The sequence below is a fragment of the Stenella coeruleoalba genome (assembly GCF_951394435.1).
Source record: "Stenella coeruleoalba genome assembly, chromosome: X".
Lineage (NCBI taxonomy): Eukaryota > Metazoa > Chordata > Mammalia > Artiodactyla > Delphinidae > Stenella > Stenella coeruleoalba.
This window is the reverse complement of record NC_137152.1, coordinates 78630770-78651906: the sequence shown is the minus strand read 5'-3', so window position 1 is coordinate 78651906 and position 21137 is coordinate 78630770.

Here is a 21137-nt window from a genome sequence, read left to right as displayed (position 1 = left end):
TCTCAAAGAGCACAGAATCTTCTACTCAGGTCAGGAATGATCCTTCAACAATTTTTTTTTAATCTAATTATAAGAAGCAAGTTCAGTTGTCCTGACATATTAAGTGTGATGTTTCTCCTTTCACAAGAAAAGAATCATGAGCACTTAAAGGAGTACCAGAACCCATTCTTTCAAGTCTTTCTTTCAAGTCCTTCTAAGTGAATCTTCCCCATTCTCCTTTAATTCATGTGCTTCTCATTCTTGTGGTAATGGCACCACCACAAGAAAGTTTGAGTAATGAATTCCATCAGTGTCCCAAACATAATCACTGGAGGCCCTGAGCAAGCTCCTGCAACCAGATAGAGACAAAGCATTAACACTTAAAACTCCTACCACATAGGCACTTTATTGAACAAAATAATTTTTAAAATTTATTCATAGCATCATTAAGAATGTGTTTATTGAGCCATTTGAGGATAATCAGTAAAATCACTAGCCATTTTTACAAAACCTTACATCAGAAAAGTGGAGACTACAGTCACCAAAAAGACATTATCATCACAGTTTAAAACTCCATATGTAGAGCATATATTAGCTGTTTTCATTAGGAAAATTATCCTATTATTATATAGCATATAATACAGATTAAGGCCATTAAGGCAAATTTTACATTATATTGATAGAAAAATAAATTTGAATTTAACCACCTACAAAGTACTCTACTGAGCCATAGCACAGTGGGTATTGAAGTTGGAAAATAATGTCAAAAAAAGACTAAGTACTTATTTCTGTCTTCAGTGGGGAGTGGCAGTATGTACTCTGCAGATTTCCCAGCATTAGCAAGACACCCACAGTGGGGCGTGGGGGTGGCTAATGGATGCAATAAACAGTTAACTGCAGTATTCTGTAAGGTACTTTTAAAGATCAAGCACAGGGGGGTGGAGTCAAAATGGCGAACTAGGAGGATGCAGAGTTCACGTCTCTGCACAACTAGGGCACTTACCAGGCACTGGAGGGGACCATGGATATCTAAAGGGATGAGAGGAACACCCAAGCAACTGGGTAGGACATGGGAGGAGGAGAAGTGGAGCTGGGACAGGCCAGTGCCCCTCAGGGGTGGCTGGGGTAGGGGAAGGGATCCTACACCTGGAGGGGAAAATGGGGGGACTGTTGGGAGTACAGAGGATCAGAAGGGAGAGTGGCCAGCATTTCCCCTGCTCATGTGGACCCCAGAGAGCCTGCTGAGATCTCGGGCCTGATCCTCTGTCCCCCAAAGCCCCCTCCAGCCACATGGGTCCTGAGGGAGTGGGAAGGAGGGAAGGGGGAGCAAAAGTAAAAGCCAGACCTATGGGACTGGCACCCTGAAGGGCAGCTGGGGGAGGGAAGGGGTTCCCACACCCAGTGATGTCCACCCAAGGTTAGGAGTTCAGTGGCAATGCAGGAGACCTTCGGAGGTGTGAAGGAACAGAAGGGAGTGCAGCCAGTTCTTTCCCTGCTCACTTAGGCACCAGGGGGCCTGTTGGGCTCCCGGGCCTAATCCCCCACCCTCTGGCATCACAGAGCCCAAGCCCCGTCCCTACACCCCCACCCAGGTCCCTAACTCTACACTGTGGCACTCAGAAACCCCCCTGAGACCCCTCCAACCCCACTGGGCCTAAACCCTGCCTGCACACCCTCACCCAGGGCCTTACATCCAAACTCAGGAACTCCACACTCGCAAGGCCCCCCTCAGGCCATGCTGCATTTCCCTGCAGGTCCTAAGCCTAGTCCCCACCTCAACCTAAATCCCTCCTCGCCTAATTTCCACCCCACCACCTAAGCTCCACCCCACACAGCCAAGGACTTTTCTGGCCTTTTATTTTCTTCTTCTTCTAGAGTGTGGTTCTGCTTTATCTTGTTATTGATTCATTTATATTTTTATTTTTTCTAATAAATCTTTCATTTTTCTAATTTTATTCTATTCTTTATACTTTGTTATTGTTCTGCTCCCTTTGGCTTGTTCCCTTCTTTTTTCTTTCTTTTTTCTGTTGTGGTTCTGTTTTACCTTGTTGTAGTTGTTTCAATTATATTCTTATTTTTCCTAATATATTTTTTATCTTTCTAATTTTATTTTATTTTTTATTCTTCATTATTGTACTGCTCCCTTTTTTTCTTTTCTTTTGCCATGCCACACTGCATGCAGGATCTTGGTTCCCAGGCCAGGTGTTGGGCCTGAGTGCCTGTGGTGGGAGCGCCAAGTCCAAACCAGAGGACTAAAAGTGAACCTGAGACCCCAGGGAATATTAATCAGAGTGAGGCCACCTGGAGGTCCTCATCTAGTGCCAAGACCTGGCTCTACCCAACTGCCTGCAAACACCAGTGCTGGATGCCTGAGGCCAAACAACCAGTAAGACAGTAATAGAGCCCCAACCATCAAAAAAAAATGAGGCAACAAAAAAAACATGTTACAGACAAAGTAGCAAGGTAAAAACCTACAAGACCAAATAAGTGAAGAGGAAAAAAACAAACTGCCTGAAAAAGAATTCAGAGTAATGATAGTAAAGATGATCCAAAATCTTGGAACTAGGATTGGAGAAAATACAAGAAACGTCTAACAAGGACCTAGAAGAACTAAAGAGCAAACAAACAGTGAAAAACAGCACAATAACTGAAATTAAAAGTACTCTAGAAGGAATCAATAGCAGAATAACTGAGGCAGAAGAGTGAATAAGTGAGCTGGAAGATAGAACAGTGGAAATAACTGCCATGAAGCAGAATAAAGCAAAAGAATGAAAAAAATTGAAGACAGTATTAGAGAACTCTGGGACAACATTATGTGCACCAACATTCTAATTATAGGGGTCCCAGAAGAAGAAGAGAAAGACAAAGGAACTAAGAAAATATTTGAAGAGATTATAATCGAAAACTTCCCCAATATGGGAAAGGAAATAGCCACCCAAGTCCATGAAGTGCAGAGAGTCCCATACAGGACAAACCCTAGGAGAAACACACCAAGACACATATTAATCAAACTAACAAAAAATAAATTCAAAGAGAAAGTATTAAAAACAGCAAGGGAAAAACAACAAATAACACACAAGGGAATCCCTATAAGGTTAACAGCTGATCTTTCAGCAGAAACTCTGCAAGCCAGAAGGGAGTGGCAGGACATATTTAAAGTGATGAAGGGGCAAAATCTACAACGAAGATTACTCTACCCAGCAAGGATCTCATTCAGATTCAAAGGAGAAATTAAAACCTTTACAGACAAGCAAAAGCTAAGAGAATTCAGCACCACCAAACCAGCTTTACAACAAATGCTAAAGGAACTTCTCTAGGCAGGAAACACAAGAGAAGGAAAAGACCCACAATGCCAAACCCAAATCAATTGAGAGGATGGTAATAGGAGCATCCATATTGATAATCACCTGGAATGTAAATGGATTGAATGCTCCAACCAAGAGACACAGACTGGCTGAATGGAAACAAAAACAAGACCCATGTATATGTTGTCTGCAGAAGAACCACTTCAGACTTGGTGACACATACAGACTGAAAGTGAAAGGATGGAAAAAGATATTCCATGCAAATGGAAATCACAAGAAAGCTGGAGTAACAATAGTCATATCAGGTAAAATAGACTTAAAAATAAAGACTGTTACAAGAGATAAGGAAGGACACTACAAAATGATCAAGGGATCAATCCAAGAAGAAAACATAACAATTATAAATGTTTATGCACCCAACATAGGAGCACTTCAATAGATAAGGTAAATGCTGACAGCCATGGAGGGGGAAATCAACGGTAACACAATAATGGTGGGGGACTTTAACACTCCATTTACACCAATAGACAGATCATCAAGAAAGAATATAAATAAGTAAACACAAGCTTTAAATGACACAATAGACCAGATAGTCTTTATTGATATTGATAGGACATTCCACTCGAAAGTGGAAGAATACACTTTCTTCTTGAGTGTACATGGAACGTTCTCCAGAAAAAAAATCACATCTTGGGTCACAAATCAAGCCTGGGAAAATTTAAGAATATTGAAATCATATCAAGCATCTTTTCCAACCACAAAGCTATGAGATTAGAAGTCAATCACAGGAAAAAAAATACTGTAAAACACACAAACACATGGAGGCTAAACCCTGCACTTCTAAATAACCAAGAGATCACTGAAGAAGTCAAAGAAGAAATTTTAAAAATCCTAGAAATAAATATTAATGAAAACACAATGACCCAAACCTATGGGACACAGCAAAAGCAGTTCTAAGAAGGAAGTTTACAGCAATTCAACCTCACCTCAAGAAACAAGAAAAATCTCAAATAAACAATCTAACATTACAACTAAATCAACTAGAAAAAGAAGAACAAAGAAAACCCAAAGTTAGTAGAAGGAACAAAATCATAAAGATCAGAGCAGAAATAGATGAAGTAGAAATGAAGAAAACAAGAACATAGATAAATTAAAGTAAATGTTCGTTTTTTGAGAAGATAAACAAAATTGATTAAACTTTAGGAGACTCATCAAGAAAAAAAAAAGGGAGAGGGCTCAAATCAATAAAATTAGAAATGAAAAAGGAGAAGTAACAACTGACACTGCAGAAATACAAAAGATCATAAAAGACTACAACAAGCAACTATATGCCAATAAAATGGTCAATCTGGAAGAAATGGACAAATTCTTGGAAAGGTACAACTTTCCAAAACTGAACTAGGAAGAATTAGAAAATATAAATGGACCAATCACAGGTAATGTTATTGAAACTGTTATTAAAAATCTTCCAACAAACAAAAGTCCAGGACCAGACGGCTTCACAGACGAATTCTATCAAACATTTAGAGAAGAGCTAATATCTATCCTTCTAAAACACTTCCAAAAAATTGAAGAGGGAGGAACACTCCCAAACTCATTCTACGAGGCCACAATCACCCAGATACTAAAAGCAGATAAACATATCACAAAAAAAGAAAATTACAGACCAATATCACTGATCAACATAGACACAAAAATCCTCAACAAAATACTAACAAACAGAATCCAACAGCACATTAAAAATATCATACACCGTGATCAAGTGGGATATATCCCAGGGATGCAAGGATTCTTCAGTATATGCAAAACAATCAATGGAATACAGCATATTAACAAATTAAAGAATAAAACCATGTGATCATCTCAATAGACGCAGAAAAAGCTTTTGACAAAATTCAACACCCATTTATGATAAAAACTCTCCAGAAAGTAGGCATAGAGGGAACCTACCTCAACATAAAAAAGGTCATATATAACAAACCCACAGCAAACATCACTCCCAAATGCGAAAATCTGAAAACATTTCCTCTAAGACCAGGAACAAGACAAGGATGTCCACTCTGGCCACTATTACTCAATATAGTATTGGAAGTCCTAGCCACTCCAATCAGAGAAGAAAAAGAAATAAGAGGAATACAAATTGGAAAAGAAGAAGTAGAACTGTCACTATTTGCAGATGACATGATACTATGCATAGAAAATACTAAAGATACCATCAGAAAACTACTAGAACAAATCAGTGAATTTGGTAAGGTTGCAGGATAAAAAATTAATGCAGAGAAATCTCTTACATTCCTATACACTAACAACAAAAGATCAGAAAGAGAAATTAAGGAAACAATCCCATTTACCATTGTGACAAAAAGAATAAATACCTAGGAATAAACCTACCTATGGAGGCAAAAGACCTGTACTAAGAAAACTACAAAACACTGATGAAAGAAATCAAAGATGACACAAACAGATGGAGAGATATACCATGGTTCTGGATTGGAAGAATCAATATTGTGAAAATGACTGTACTACCCAAAGCAATCTACAGGTTCATTGTAATCCCTATCAAATTACCAATGGCATTTTTCACAGAATTAGAAAAAAAAAATTATACAATTTGTATGGAAACACAAAAGACCTCAAATAGCCAAAGCAATCTTGAGAAAGAAAAATGGACTTGGCAGTATTAGGCTCCCTGACTTCAGACTATACTACAAAGCTACAGTAATCCAGACAACATGATACTGGCACAAAAAGAGAAATATAGATCAATGGTATGGGATAGAAAGCCTAGAAATAAACCCACGCACTTATGGTCACCTAATCTATGGTAAAGGAGGCAAGAATATACAATGGAGACAAGACAGCCTCTTCAATAAATGGTGCTGGGAAAACTGGACAGCTACATGTAAAAGAATGAAATTAGAACACTGCCTAACACCATACATAAAAATAAGCTTAAAATGGATTAAAGACCTAAATGTAAGACCAGACACTATAAAACTCTTTGAGGAAAACATAGGAAAAACACTCTTTGACATAAATCACAGCAAGATCTTTTATGACTCACTTCCTAGAGTAATGAAAATAAAAACAAAAATATGAAAATGGGACCTAATGAAACTTAAAAGCTTTTGCACAACAAAGGAAACCATAAACAAGATGAAAAGACAACCCACAGAATAGGAGAAAATATTTGCAAATGAAACAACAGACAAAGGATTAATCTCCAAAACTCCAAAATATACAAACAGCTCATGCAGCTCAATATCAAAAAAAAAACAAACAACTGAATCAAAAAATGGGCAGAAGACCTAAATAGACATTTCTCCAAAAAAGATATACAGATGGCCAAGAGACACATGAAAACCTGCTCAACACCACTAATTATCAGAGAAAGGAAATCAAAACTACAATGAGGTATCACCTCACACCATTCAGAATGGCCATCATCAGAAAATCTACAAAGAGTAAATGCTGGAGATGGTATGGAGAAAAGGGAACCCTCTTGCATAGTTGGTGGCAATGTAAATTGATACAGCCACTTTGGAGAACAGTATGGAGGTTCCTTAAAGAGTTAAAATAGAACTACCATATGACCCAACAATCCCACAACTGGGCATACACCCTGAGAAAACCATAATTCAAAAGGACACATGTAACCCCATGTTCACTGCAGCACTATTTACAATAGCCAGGACATAGAAACAACCTAAATGTCCATTGACAGATGAATGGATAAAAAAGAAGTGGTACATATATATATAATGTTGAATATGTTCAGCCATAAAATGAAAATTCATTTGTAGAAATGTGAGTGGATCTAGAGTCTGTCATACAGAGTGAAGTAAGTCAGAAAGAGAAAAACAAATATCATACATTAATGCATACATGTAGAATCTAGAAAAATGGTACAGATGAACATATTGCAGGGCAGGAATAGAAAGGCAGATGTAGAGAACGGACATGTGGACACATGGGGAAAGGAGAAGGTAGGGTGAATTGGGAGATCAGGTTTGACATAAATATACTACCATGTGTAAAATAGATAGCTAGTGGGAACCTACTGTATTGCACAGGGAGCTCAGCTCAGTGCTCTGTGATGGCCTAGTTGGGTGGGATGGGAGGTGGGGAGAGTTCCAAGAGGGAGGGGATGTGTGTATGCATATGGCGATTCACTTCGTTGTGCAGCAGAAACTAACACAACATTGTAAAGCAATTATACTACAATTAAAAAAAAAAGAAAAGAAATTTTAAAAGACGAAGCACATAAGACCTGGTATATTAATGAGTCTTACATTACAGCAGCCCTTCAGGTAGAAATGGAGCCTGCTGATGACAATTCTTCCTCTTCTGGTCTTTCCCCAAGCTTTTCACCAGTGCTTCTTACCTTAATCTCAACCAGGGAGCAGAAAGAAAGGCCATGATGAAGAGGAAGTTAACTGGTAGAAAGTTAAAGGTAAAATATTGAATGGTATTCCAAAAAAGGCCTACTTTGGATTTGATGAAATCTATTATTCCCCTAACAGTGACTGAAATGATGTATGCTAAATCCATGGAGAATGTTATAGTAAGATAAGGGTAAGTGCTCAAGTACTGAAAGAGACAGAGACAGAGAGAGCCAAAAATAACAAGAATACCTAGATGAGTATAAAAACTACACAGAGGGGACTTCCCTGGTGGTGCAGTGGTTAAGAATCCGCCTCCCAATGCAGGGGACAGGGGTTTGTTCCCTGGTCCTGGAAGATCCCACATGCCGTGGAGCAACTAAGCTGGTGCACCACAACTACTGAGCCTGTACTCTAGAGCCCATGTGTCACAACTACTGAAGTCCAGGCACCTAGAGCCCATGCGCCACAACAACAGAAGCCACCGCAATGAGAAGCCCACACACCGCAACAAAGACTAGCCCCCACTCACTGCAACTAGAGAAAGCCTGTGCACAGCAAAGAAGATCCAATGCAACCAAAAATAAATAAATAAATTTATTTAAAAAAAACTACACAGAATTCTATGATATTTGACTTGTACAATTCCCCTCTTATCACCACCACCATCCCATAAATATTTTACCACAGGAAAAGGAGAAGAGCTATTTGCAGCAAATATTTCTCACCATAGCTGCTGGAAGGTATTCACAGCAAACCCTTAAGAGTTTGAAGAGGAACAAATTTGCTTAATCATTACATTCTCCTTTCACCTAAGAAATTTTTTGTCATGCTATCTATTAGAAGGATATCAGCCACCAAAATCCACAGACAGCTGAAATGATTCATATAATTTACACAAGATTATGTATCCAAGATTCTTTTCTTCAACAAAAATTAATATAAATATTTTAACAAATTAAACATCAGTATTCATTTTTAGCTTAAGTGTAAGATTTTTTAACAATTTCAACCAGTTTAACAGAGCATTAAAAACAGAGCATTTCAAAAAATTAAAACTCAAGAGAATATGTAAAGTCTGTCACAAATGAACAAACAATTTAAATATTTGTAGTGCACTCTCAATTGTGCCAACGTCTTCTTGTTTATTTGAAGAATGACTAGAGTAGGTTCAAAAGCTTTTCTGAATTTTCTATTTCTAACTAAATTCTCATTTTCAGGATGAAATAAGACAAAAGAAGGAAAAAGAAATACTTAAAGTTTTATTATCAGTTTACCACTTCACTTCAATAACATCTGAGGACTCCAAATCTACACTTTAACTACGTCTAGCTACATGTTGCTATTTAAATTAATTAATTTTTAAAATTTAAAATTCACTTCCTATGGCATGCTAGCCTCATTATAAGTGCTCAATAACCACATGTGACTAGTGGCTATCATAACAAACATTTCCAATATCATAGAAATTTCCAATTTCACAGAAAGTTCTACTAAGCATTTCTACTCTAGATGCTTAAGCAAATTTTAAATGATGAGTGATTAAGTGTCCTTTGGTGCCTCATTAAAAAGTATGCATTTCTTTAAGGGTTTAATTTTGTCCTAATATTTATTAATGCTGGTTGGAAAAGGATGACTTGGATGCCTATATATTAGAAAACGTGACTAACTACAATGATAAATATAGAGAACACTGGCAAGAAAATGAGCACAAGGTATAATTATGTGTATTATAATCCATATTTTTCCTAAGAATATTGCATGGCTATATTATTTCAAAATGTATTAGTATTAAATGTCAATTAGCTGAAATGTTCAAGAAATAGAAAACCTTGATTAAAAGAATTTTTATCTGATGTTTAAGTCATAGCTTTTCAATTTCTACACACTTACTGATTATCTTTCAAAAATATACGAGCCCATTTCCCTGTCTAGTATTCTCAATATAATTGAATCTTCCTTTGAAGACTCACTATCTTGCAGGGCATCAGGCTCATCAAAATGACCATCAGTGATCCCTGTAGAGGCTACTAGAGGAGTGGCTTCAGTCAGTGTTCACTCCAAGATATATCCTGGAGGTTGGATTTGGGCTTAAATGTCTTACATGTAGTTTATTTTTATTATAACTTGACTCTTTCATCTAAAAGTTGCATTTCAATGAATAAAAATAAATGTTTGCACAATATGATGCTTCCAGCAAGTGGGGGCCTATCCATTTGAAATTTTGCTAAAATTAGAAAGCATAATTGTCATATTGTATTACAAAAATAGCTCTTTGAACTTCTTATCAAAACACTACATGATATGTTCTAAGCATTTAATTTTTAATTCCAAGTTAATTTTTTTTTTGGTCAAAATATGTTGGGTTTTTCCATATTAGAAGATGAAAGCAAAGAAAATGATATCAGAGAAACAAGGAATAATTCTCCCATGAAGTTTGATAAATGAGGTTTATGAGATTATTATCTCTGTTTGAGAATACTTCCCTAGATGGAAAATAAAATGTTGGAAGAGACTGAAAGAAAGCAATAGAAGTAAAAATAAATAAACAAAAGTTATCAATTACTTCATTCTTCTCTTGCATAGCTCTGCAGTCCTAGCCACTGAGCCAGAAATAGAAACTAAGCAGAAGCCTGAGTGAGTAACCTACCCCTCTGCCATCCTTGCTAACAGAATCAGCTTATGAATGAAACACAATGAAACAAACTCATATTGCAGCTTAAAAAAGAGGCTTGGCATATACCTTCTTGAATTCAAGGACTTAAATTCCATAACAAGAAAAATATTGGAATGTTCTTTCCCCTCTATCTATACACCCAACAGTTATTTAAACTGTCACCTTCTAGAAACATTTCGTATCCTACCTCTTCCATAAAAAGTTGTTCTGATCTTCTGGTCTAGATAATATTTTCCTCCTTTGAAACACTAAAGGATTTACTGACTATATGATTCATTTATTATTTATTAGTTCATTGCCTTTCAACATCTTTTTAAATCAATTTTATTATTTTTCTGATCATAAAATTAAATGTGCTGTTCTTAAAAATATAGCTTTTAGCAAGTTCTAAAGAATAAAATAAAAATCAGCCATAATCCAACTACTAGGAAATAATTCTTATTTGAACTTAGATACATTTCCTTTTCATTTTTATACATTTATAAATGTATAAATGTACAACTACATACTAGAATACCTTCTGCTCATCATCTTATTTTTCATTTATCATTACTGCATAAATACTTTCCCATGTTTTAAATAGTTTTCAAAAATGGGTTAATGGGAATTCTGCTTCCAGCATAACTGAGCAAACCCTTAAAATTATCCTCTGATAGGGCTTCCCTGGTGGCACAGTGGTTGAGAGTCTGCCTGCCAATGCAGGGGACACAGGTTCGTGCCCCGGTCTGGGAAGATCCTACATGCTGCGGAGCAGCTAGGCCCGTGAGCCATGGTCGCTGAGCCTGCGCGTCCGGAACCTGTGCTCAGCAACAGGAGAGGCCACAACAGTGAGAGGCCCGCATACTGCAAAAATAATAATAATAATAATAATTATCCTCTGATAAATTAAAACTATAAATTAAAAGCATGTGGATTTGAGAGAGGAGTCAATGTTTGGAGGAAGCAACTGGCATAGAATAAATTTCATGTTTTCAGGTAAAAGAAAGCTAAGAATGAATCACCAGCACATCCAAAATACACACACACAAAAAAAAATGTCAAAGAAAATTCTCCAGGTGGAAAGAAATGACACCAGAGAGAATCTTACATCTTTAAGAATAAAAGAAGAGAATCCCAAAAAATGTAAATATTTGAGTGAAAATAAAAGACTATTTCTCTCTTCATTTCTTTAAAATACATACAGCCACTTAAAGCAAACATAATACTCTCTTGTGGAGTTAAAATGCAGGTAGTTGTAATATATATGGCAAACATTACATAAAATAAAGTGAGGAGGGGTGGTAAATGGACCTATTTGATCGTAAGGTTGCATTTTATATAATTAGTGAAATATTAATCCTTAGAAGGCTGTGACAACTTCAGAATGTATATTATAATTTCTAGAGCAACCACTAAAAAATTTTAAAAGACATAGTTAAAAAGTTAAGAGAGGGGCTTTGCTGGTGGTGCAGTGGTTGAGAGTCCACCTGCCAATGCAGGGGACACAGATTCGTGCCCTGGTCCGGGAAGATCCCACATGCCATGGAACGGCTAGGCCCGTGAGCCATGGCCGCTGAGCCTGCGCGTCTGGAGCCTGCACTCCGCAATGGGAGAGGCCACAACAGTGAGAGGCCCGTGTACCGCAAAAAAAAAAAAAAAAGTTAAGAGATAAATTCAAATAAAATTCTAAAATATATTCAAATAATCTAAAAGAGAGCAGGGTAGAAAAAAATTAAGCGGTATCTAACAAAACCCAAATAGTAAAATAGAAGAACTAAAGACAACCATATCTATAATTACATTAAATGATAATAAAAGGTAGAGATTATCAGAAATGCTAAAAATCCAAGTCCCTGTCTTGAATACACATACTTTTAATGTCTATAACATACATACTTTAAATATGACACAGAAGTTTGGAAAGAATAGATTGAAAAGCTATATCATGCAAACAGTAAGCGTAAGAAGGCTACAATAGCTATATTGATACCAGTTAAAGAAATTTTAAGAGAAAGAGTATTGTTAAAGGTAAAGAGGCACGTTTTACAATGATAATATAATCTGTTTGTCAGAAAAATATTGTAAATATACATGTGCTTAATAACAGAATTTCAAATCCATGAAGTAAGAATCAACAGAACTGAAGAGAGAAAAAGACAATTCCAGTAGGAGGTTTTAACACTGTTCTGTCAGTAATAGACTATCTAGATAAAACTCATTTTAAACATAGAGGATCTAAAGAATGATATCAACCAGATAGACCTAATTGATACTTACAGATTACAACATCCAGTAACTACAGAATATACATTCCTTTCATATGCACATGGAACATTAACCATACATACATATATTTATGTATGACCATAAAATATATCTCAATATATCTAAAAAGAATTGAAATTATAGTCTCTGGGCACAACAGAATTATATTAGAAGCCAATAACAATAAGAATCTAGGAAATTCTCAAATATTTGAACTCAACCAAGATACTTCTAAGCAATCCATGAGCTAAAGAAGAAATCATAAAGAAAATGAGAAAAGTAAAAATTATTTCTAACTGAATGATAATAAAAATAAAACATGTCAAGATACAGTGCTTAAAAGGAAATTTATCATTTTGAATGCTTACATTAGAAAATAAGAGAAAACTTATATACATGACTTAAATTCCCACCTCAAGAAGTTAAAAAAAAATAAGAAGAAAATAAACCAAAAGTAAATAGAAGAAAGGAAGTAAAGATAACAGCAGAAATAAACACAACAGAGAATACAGAAAATTAACAAAGCCAAAATCTGGTTCCATGCAAAGATCAACAAAATTAATAAAACACTAGCTAGGCTGATTAAAAAAAAAGAAAGAAAATGCAAGTCATTATCAAGAATGAAAAAGAGGCTAGCAAAGCCTCTTCTAGAGACATTTAGAACATAATTTAAAATTTTGAGAATGGTTTTTAGAACTTTAATAATTTCAATATCTTACTTTAAATGGACAAATTGAGATATACAAATTACCAAATTTGACAGGATAAAACATATTTTTCAGAGCATAAAGGAGGAGAGAGCTTCTGCTAAATGGTTTTTTGAAGCCAGCATAACGTTGCTATCAAAAAACTAACAAAGATATTACAAAAAAAAGAGAAAAGAATATTAAAGACCAGTATCTCTCATAAATATATATGCAAAAACCCTTAAAAATATTAGCAAACAAATCCAGTGATATATGGAAAAGGTAACTCAATGACTAAGCTTGTTTTATCCCAGGCTGCAAGGTTACTTTAACACTCAATAATAAATCAATATAATTCACCACATTAACAGAATAAAGTAGTAAAAACATATGATCATTCAATAGATGTAGAAAAAGGATCTGAGAACCTTCAATAACCGTTCATGATTAAAAACAGAAAGAAACAAACTCACAGGAAACTAGGAATAGAAAAAAAAAACTCCTCAATGTGATTAATCCCATCTATTAAAAAAAGAACTAAACTAACAACATTCTTAATGGTGAAACATTAAATACTTTCCCTAAGTGTTATACTGATAGTCTTATCTACTGAAATAAGAAAAGGAAAAGAAATAGAAGACATGAAGATTGGAAATAAAGAAGTAAAACTCTCTCTATTTCCAGATGACATGATTGTTTATATAGAAAATACTACAGAATATACAAAACAATTAATAGGACTCACAAATGAATCTAGCAAGGTCACAGGATACAAAGGAAATATCCAGAAATCTATTCCATTTTTGTATACCAGTAAATGAGAGGGAAATAAAATTTAAGAAAATCATTTGCCAATAGCCCCTCTCCCCAAATATAAAAAATTGGGGGATAAATCTAACAAGACATGCGAAAGATCTCCTCACTGAAAACTACAGAACATTGCTGAGAGAAATTAAAGACATATAAATGCAGAGAATCATTGTCATGGACTGGAAAATTCAAAAATTCAATGTTGTTATTATGTTAATTCTCCCCCAAATTAATCTGTAGATTCAACACAATCCAAATTCAAATTCCAGCAGGAATATTTTGTAGAAATTGCCAAGACGATTCTAAATGTATATGGAAATGCACTTAACCTAGAATTGCCAAAACAATTTTTAAAAAGGTGAACAAAATTACAGGACTTATACTACCTGATTTCAAGACTTACTATAAAGCAATACTAACTGAGTGTGATATGGAGGAAAGGATAAACAAACTGATCAAAGGACAAAAAGTAGTCCATAAATAAGCACATATATATGGTCAAAATATTTTTCAACAAAAGTATCAAGGCAATTCAATACAGAAAGAAAAGTCTTTAAAACAAATAGTGCTGAAACGGAATATCTATATGGGAAAAAAAATTAATGTTGACCCTTACTTCAACCCATATTCAAAAATTCAATCAAAATGCATTGTAGACCTCAATATAAAACACTAAAAGCATAAAATTTTAGAAGGAAGCATAAGAGAAAATCTTTGTGATTTTGGGGTAGGCAAATTTTTTTCCAAGTCACAGAAATCAATAACCATAAAAGAAAAAAAGTATTAAATTAGACTTCATCAAACTTAAAATCTTTGCTCATCAAAAGAAGCAATACTTAACATCTGAAAAAGGACTTGTATCCAGGTTATATAAGGAGCTCTTACAACTCAATAATAAAAAGAACCTTCTCAAAAAAGTTAAGAATGGACAAAATATTTGAACAGATACTTCACAAAAGGATATACAAAGATGACCAATAAACATGTGAAGAGATGCCCATCATATCAGTCGTCAGGGAAATGCAAATTAAAACCATAATGGTATACCACTAGAAACATATTAAAATGATTAAAACTTGAAGAAAAAAATCTCCAAGTTTTTGTGGGAATATGGAGCAACTGATATTTTAATACACTGTTGGTGAGAATGAAAAATAGTACAATATTTTGGAAGACAGTGTGATAGTTTCTTAAAAATATATACATATACCTATTATAAAACTCAACCATTTCATTCCTAAGTATTTACCCAAGTGAGATGAAAGCATATACATACAAAAACCTGTATATAAATGTTAATAGCTGCTTTATTTGTAATAGCCCCAAACTTGAAACAACCCAAATGCCCTTCAACAAGTAAAAAGATAAAGAAATTGTGCAGTATTCATATAATGGAATAGTACTTAGCAATAAAAAGGAATGAACTATAAATATGCCCAACAAAATGAATGAATCAGAAAATAATAATGCTAAATGAAAGGAGTTAGCCAAAAAGAGTACATACTGTATTATTTTATTTATATGAAACTCTAGAAAATGCAAACTAAGTTAGAGGGACAGAAAGCAGATCATCAGTTGCCTGGGACATACAGAATAAGGGATGGATTGCAAAGTGGTCTGAGGAATCTTTTGTTGGTGATGGAAATGGTATGTATCTTGATTGTGCTAATACTTTCATGGGTGTATATAACTGTCAAAACTCAATAAAATTGTACAGTTTTAACAGATGTAATTAACTGTGTATCAATTATGTCTCAATACAGTTGATTTAAAAAAACAGAATAATGGCTGTACAATATTTGGGCATTTGTATGTATAACAATTTGTTCAGTTAAAACTCTATTATTGGATATTTGTGGGAACACTTTTAGTGAAAATAAATAATATCAGATATGCAAATTCAAATTAAAAGTCTAAACATTCTATGACTGCAACCCAAAGATGCAACCCAAAGATGGACCAGAAAGAATTGGAAGACTGAGAGATCTACTGCTGGAGAACCACGTGGTTTGGCCAAGATGGTGACTGCCAACAAAGAGAACAAAGTCCCTACTTGCCCAGCAGCAATGAAGAGCATTCTCACAAGTACTCAGCCATTTGTATGTCTCAGGTATAGAAGATCTTAGATAGGTTATTTGTTTAGTGGTTCATATAGTCCTGGGACTGCTAGGGTAGCAAATATGGTGCTTGTCAACAGTCCATGAGACAAATTGCCCTGGGAGAATTTATGAAAGACTTCAGAGATTATGGTACTGAATGAGTCCTATTTGGAAGGTGAGAGCTAACATCCTACTTTATAAAACCTGGGACTCAACAAACTTCATTAGCCATGTCCCTGACACCATCTAAACTTCTTGTTAAAGGCTCTTCACTATTTCAGAAGAATTGGGCAAAAAAATGTCTTCCCCCTGAGCTCTTTGGATAAGAGAGTATAAATCCAAGGCATTACTGTTTGTTGTTCACCAGAAAAAGACAGATCTACTTACTCTTTCCTGGCACTTTTGGAAACCTTAGTTACCTATAAATTATTCGGTTACATCACAGAGGAACAAATGGACTGAAGAAGAATACCAGGGCTGTGAATTAATGCTCCAAAAGTTCATTCCTGGTGGCAAAATTAGGAACCCGTGACAGTCTTGCCTTTTCCTCACTCTTTTCTCCCTATTCTCCTTCTTTTTGTCCCTGGATAGGTACCTGCTACTTTTTAAACATTTCTCCTTTTTTCCTAATAAAGGATTTCAAAATATAGTTCAACTGGTTCCTAATTCCATTTACTTTTTTTGTTTTTTGTTTTGCGGTATGCGGGCCTTTCACTGTTGTGGCCTCTCCCGTTGCAGAGCACAGGCTCCGGACGCGCAGGCTCAGTGGCCGTGGCTCACGGGCCTAGCCGCTCCGCGGCATGTGGGATCTTCCCGGACCGGGGCACGAACCGGTGTCCCCTGCATCGGCAGGCAGACTCTCAACCAAGGAAGCCCCCATTTACTTTTTAATAGCACTCAGTACATATGGATAAATACTCATCATCTGAGGATCTCTAATCATCCTTCATTACAACACTATATTGATGATAGAAAATGATCTATAGGAAGAAAAGGAAATTTCTTTTTTTTTTTTAACATCTTTATTGGAGTGGAAATTTCTGATTTAATTATTTTTATTTTTTCTATATAGAGATGTTGTCTAAAGTCATGGCAACAAAAATATTCAAGAAAGGCCCATCTACTATTGTATGATCAGATGAAATTTTCAATTTCTAAATATTTGGATTTGGAGTAATCAAAAGTTGCCTAATTTCGGATACCATTTTTTAAGTGCTTTAGTTCAAGTGCTATTTTCAAATCATCCAGTTGTTTAACTTTCACAATTAAAGAACAATTTTCTCATGGAATGATAACCATCTTAGTGTGGTGAATTTCCACTCCACTATTTGCTGTTATATTATAATGATGTTAGTATTTAATTTTCAAAATAGTGTTGCAGATATTCAATAGTAATCAAGAAGCTCTTATAGAGTTTGAGAATTTGATTGAAATAGAGATTTTACAAATTTTTGTTTCCACTTAGATACAGAAGCATGAAAGTGTTTTAAAAGTAAAGTCTAACAGTGCTAACAAATCCTTTTGGTTTCACTGCTGATATTATCAGTCTATCCTTGCAGAATGTCAACTGCTAAACATATTCCATCCCTGGACTGGCACACTACTAAGCAATTGACTTTACCATCTGGCTTTCTAGCATTTTTATCAGGTCTTTTTAATTAGGTTCAAATCGGTGATCTCCACCTTTCCCTGCTTCTACCTTTTTCAGTGCCATTAAGACTGAACTCATATCCAGTGCACTGCAGTGTGCTCAAGTGGAACTTAAATTGAATAGTATTTTCCCCCAGATTTTCATGCCTTACATATGCTAGCAAAAGTCATGTCATGCTTGCCCAGTAGTGCATATAATTCAATTTTTGTTTTATTAAGATATGAAGATGACCATTACATTAAAAAGCCAGGCAGCCTTAAGAGACCTAAAAGAAAAATGGGGCCATAGTTAGAGAAATTAAAGATCTCTGCAAGGTAAGGAAAAAGGAATGGAGAGCACAGAAATTTTGCTCTTGAATTTAAACTGCTGAAACAATGTATACGATAGAAATATTAAAACCTTTTCAAGTTAAACCTAGCATCACCTTCTCTTACAAAAAAAATACTTCCACAGGGTTTGTGAGAAGATGAAAAACTGTTCAAATTTGGTTATGTCAAATCTTTCCTGTTAATTTAAGATGATCTCAATTCAATAAGTCTAACCTTTGCAGCAGAAAGCTGGTCAGGCAATGGGAACTCATTTTTTCCTCTGTCTGTGGCAGTAGAGCTGACTGCAAGTTGCATTACAATTAACCTGAATTTTTTTTCTTGAAGAGGAAGTGTAGAGCAGTCATTCCAATATAGCAAGCTTACTACCTTCATAATAGTCTCCTCAAAATGGTCTCAGATTCAAATAAAATTGATTTCCAGGGAAACCAGAGTGGTTCCTTATAGGATGAACACTCATTTGTATTTCTAAGAAGTATCTAAATCATTAAGAATCCTTATTCACTCTTTGTTCAAGCATATATATATATATATATATATATATATATATATATATATATAATCTCAAGATGTGTAAAGTAAACTCATATAGGACCAAAAAGACTGGCTCTTCCTAATTCATTAAGACAGTCCTGGGAAAGGTGAGTCACGGATCTCTTGACTCCCTGCCATCCCAAACTGCCCAGGACAAATTGAGCAGACCTTTCATTGCCATATAAGCTGACATGCATAAATAGATTAAATTGTAATGTTAAATTCACACCGATGATTCTGGATTTCAAAGCAGGAGGACTTGAAGTGTTTGTACCCATAGTGATTTTCTACACTACACTGATATTTGGGCTCAAAAAACCTGACCAACAGAGCTACTACTCTGGAATTCTACGCACATTTTTTCACGAAGTCGTTCTAAATAATGCCTAGGATCCTTCCATATGAACCTTCAAGGCTGAATTTCCCATTCCTCTTTCAAATATCCTACCCACTCACTAGCACAAAGGATACTGGTTTTGAGAACCTGTGAGACTCAACACGTGTTCAAATAGACTTGGGAAGTTTGGGATGGGGGCACCCACATTCAGATTAAAATAGCACAAAGGGGAAGTCCCATGGCCCAAGAAAATAATTTTTCACAGAGTTTTGCTCACCAGAGGGTAACTGCCCACAGTTTCTGGATATTCTGCTCTCTAAGCACTTTATAAATAAATGTATGCTGCTGGAGCTGCAAACTTTCTAGGTAGGGGGGCCAGGGTGCCATTTTGGGGCTAACTTCAACCTTCATTACTCTAACCAATAGCTACAGTCTTTGCTAGCAGTTTAAGCGACGCTGAAATAATTTATATATTTTTAGAATCCTCTCCTTAGGCAGTCGAGCCAACCACACATTATTAAATTCATTGAGTTTTTCCTTTTCACACATTTTCTTACTGCAGATGTACTAAACTATTCAGCAAAAATGTAGGATACTGCAGAACAAGTAAAGACCTGCAGAGCTGTAATAATTACAGGATAATATAGAACTAAAATAATTCTTCTGAATGTTGAGGTTTAATATTATCTATTCTTTTCCTCCGCATTCCCAGTGGAACAATTGACTCAATTTCTCCAGGCACAAATCTTTCATAACTTCTTCTTAACTTTCTGAGCAATTCTCCAGGCAGGACTATACAGGGTAGCACATGTCTCCCCCTCAACTGCAATAGTCAATCACATTTTAACCCACCAGTTCTTATTCGTCCATCTCTATTTTACAGCAGTGTTTTTAGGAACCAGTCTTAGCCAGTGGGACTAACTTAACAATCTAAGTAACAAATTTTGACAGACTTCCCCTTCCATGAGTCATAAGTTCAAATTCCTTCAGGGTTGATTTCTTAGTAGATGAGTTTAGTGGCACAATGAGTTCAAAAAGGAAAATCTTCAGAAGGGAAGAGAGTATTTCCAAGCCCCAGAGATCTACATCACCTACCAAGAAGTTATGCCTCTGCACAGCATTTCTAGAGCCTGGCTAACAATCAAAGATCTGAATCTCTTGTTTCGGACACTAAGTATGACAATATAGCCTTAACAAGTAAGGCAAACACTTTCCCATGAGTATGTTGTTTGTCTCACTTGGCTCAAATTGGTACTCATCCCTGGTGAGTAGGTAATTACAAGGCTTTTGTTTCACAGACCAGCTATGGTCTAATAATATTTCAGTACAAGTTTCTGAGTGAAGGAGTCACCTTGTGATTTGTAGTCGTGCTAGTCATAAATCTTGGTCATGGGTTAGGAATAGACTCAAAAATGTGTCAGTAATTCATGTTATGCTATGATATCTCATTTAGCTCTAATATGATAAAATGTGACAGCTGCAGCCTGATGACTAATCATGGCCTCACACTGAAGCCTTCCTTTGTGGAAAGCAAGATTTCTGAGACTCTATCATATGAAAAGGAGCTGCTCTACCCATAAAACAAAGTTTAGTTGCACATCCAGCTTCTGCTTTTTTGAGAGATGACATAGGTTGCATGGAGGGCTCTATGGTGTCTGAGGTTTTTCTAGTTTCAGATTTCAAATGATTAATCACCATAACACTCCTGGATCAATATTAGTATTTTCATTTTTCAGGAAATGGAAAACTAAGGCAAAGATGCTTTTTAATCCCCTATGGAAAATGCATAGAAGAGGTAAAATGAGTATGCATTGGCGTGTATAAATTTTCAGATTATCCACATTTTGATAATTGGAAGTAGCAGGCAGAAAAGCTAGTTCTCATAACCAGAAGCCTGAGGGATATGAGAATTTGACATCTAACCTATCTTTATTGGCTTTCATCTTTTTAAAACCTAATGGATTGTTTCCTGCTATACAGTGTGCCAAAATGCATAAAAATATTTCAAATATCCAGAGGAGCTTCACATCCATTGATCAGGGTTTATATATTGATTTGTGGCTACGAGGGACCCATTCTTTCCACTTCTCTCTGTTGTAATGAAAAT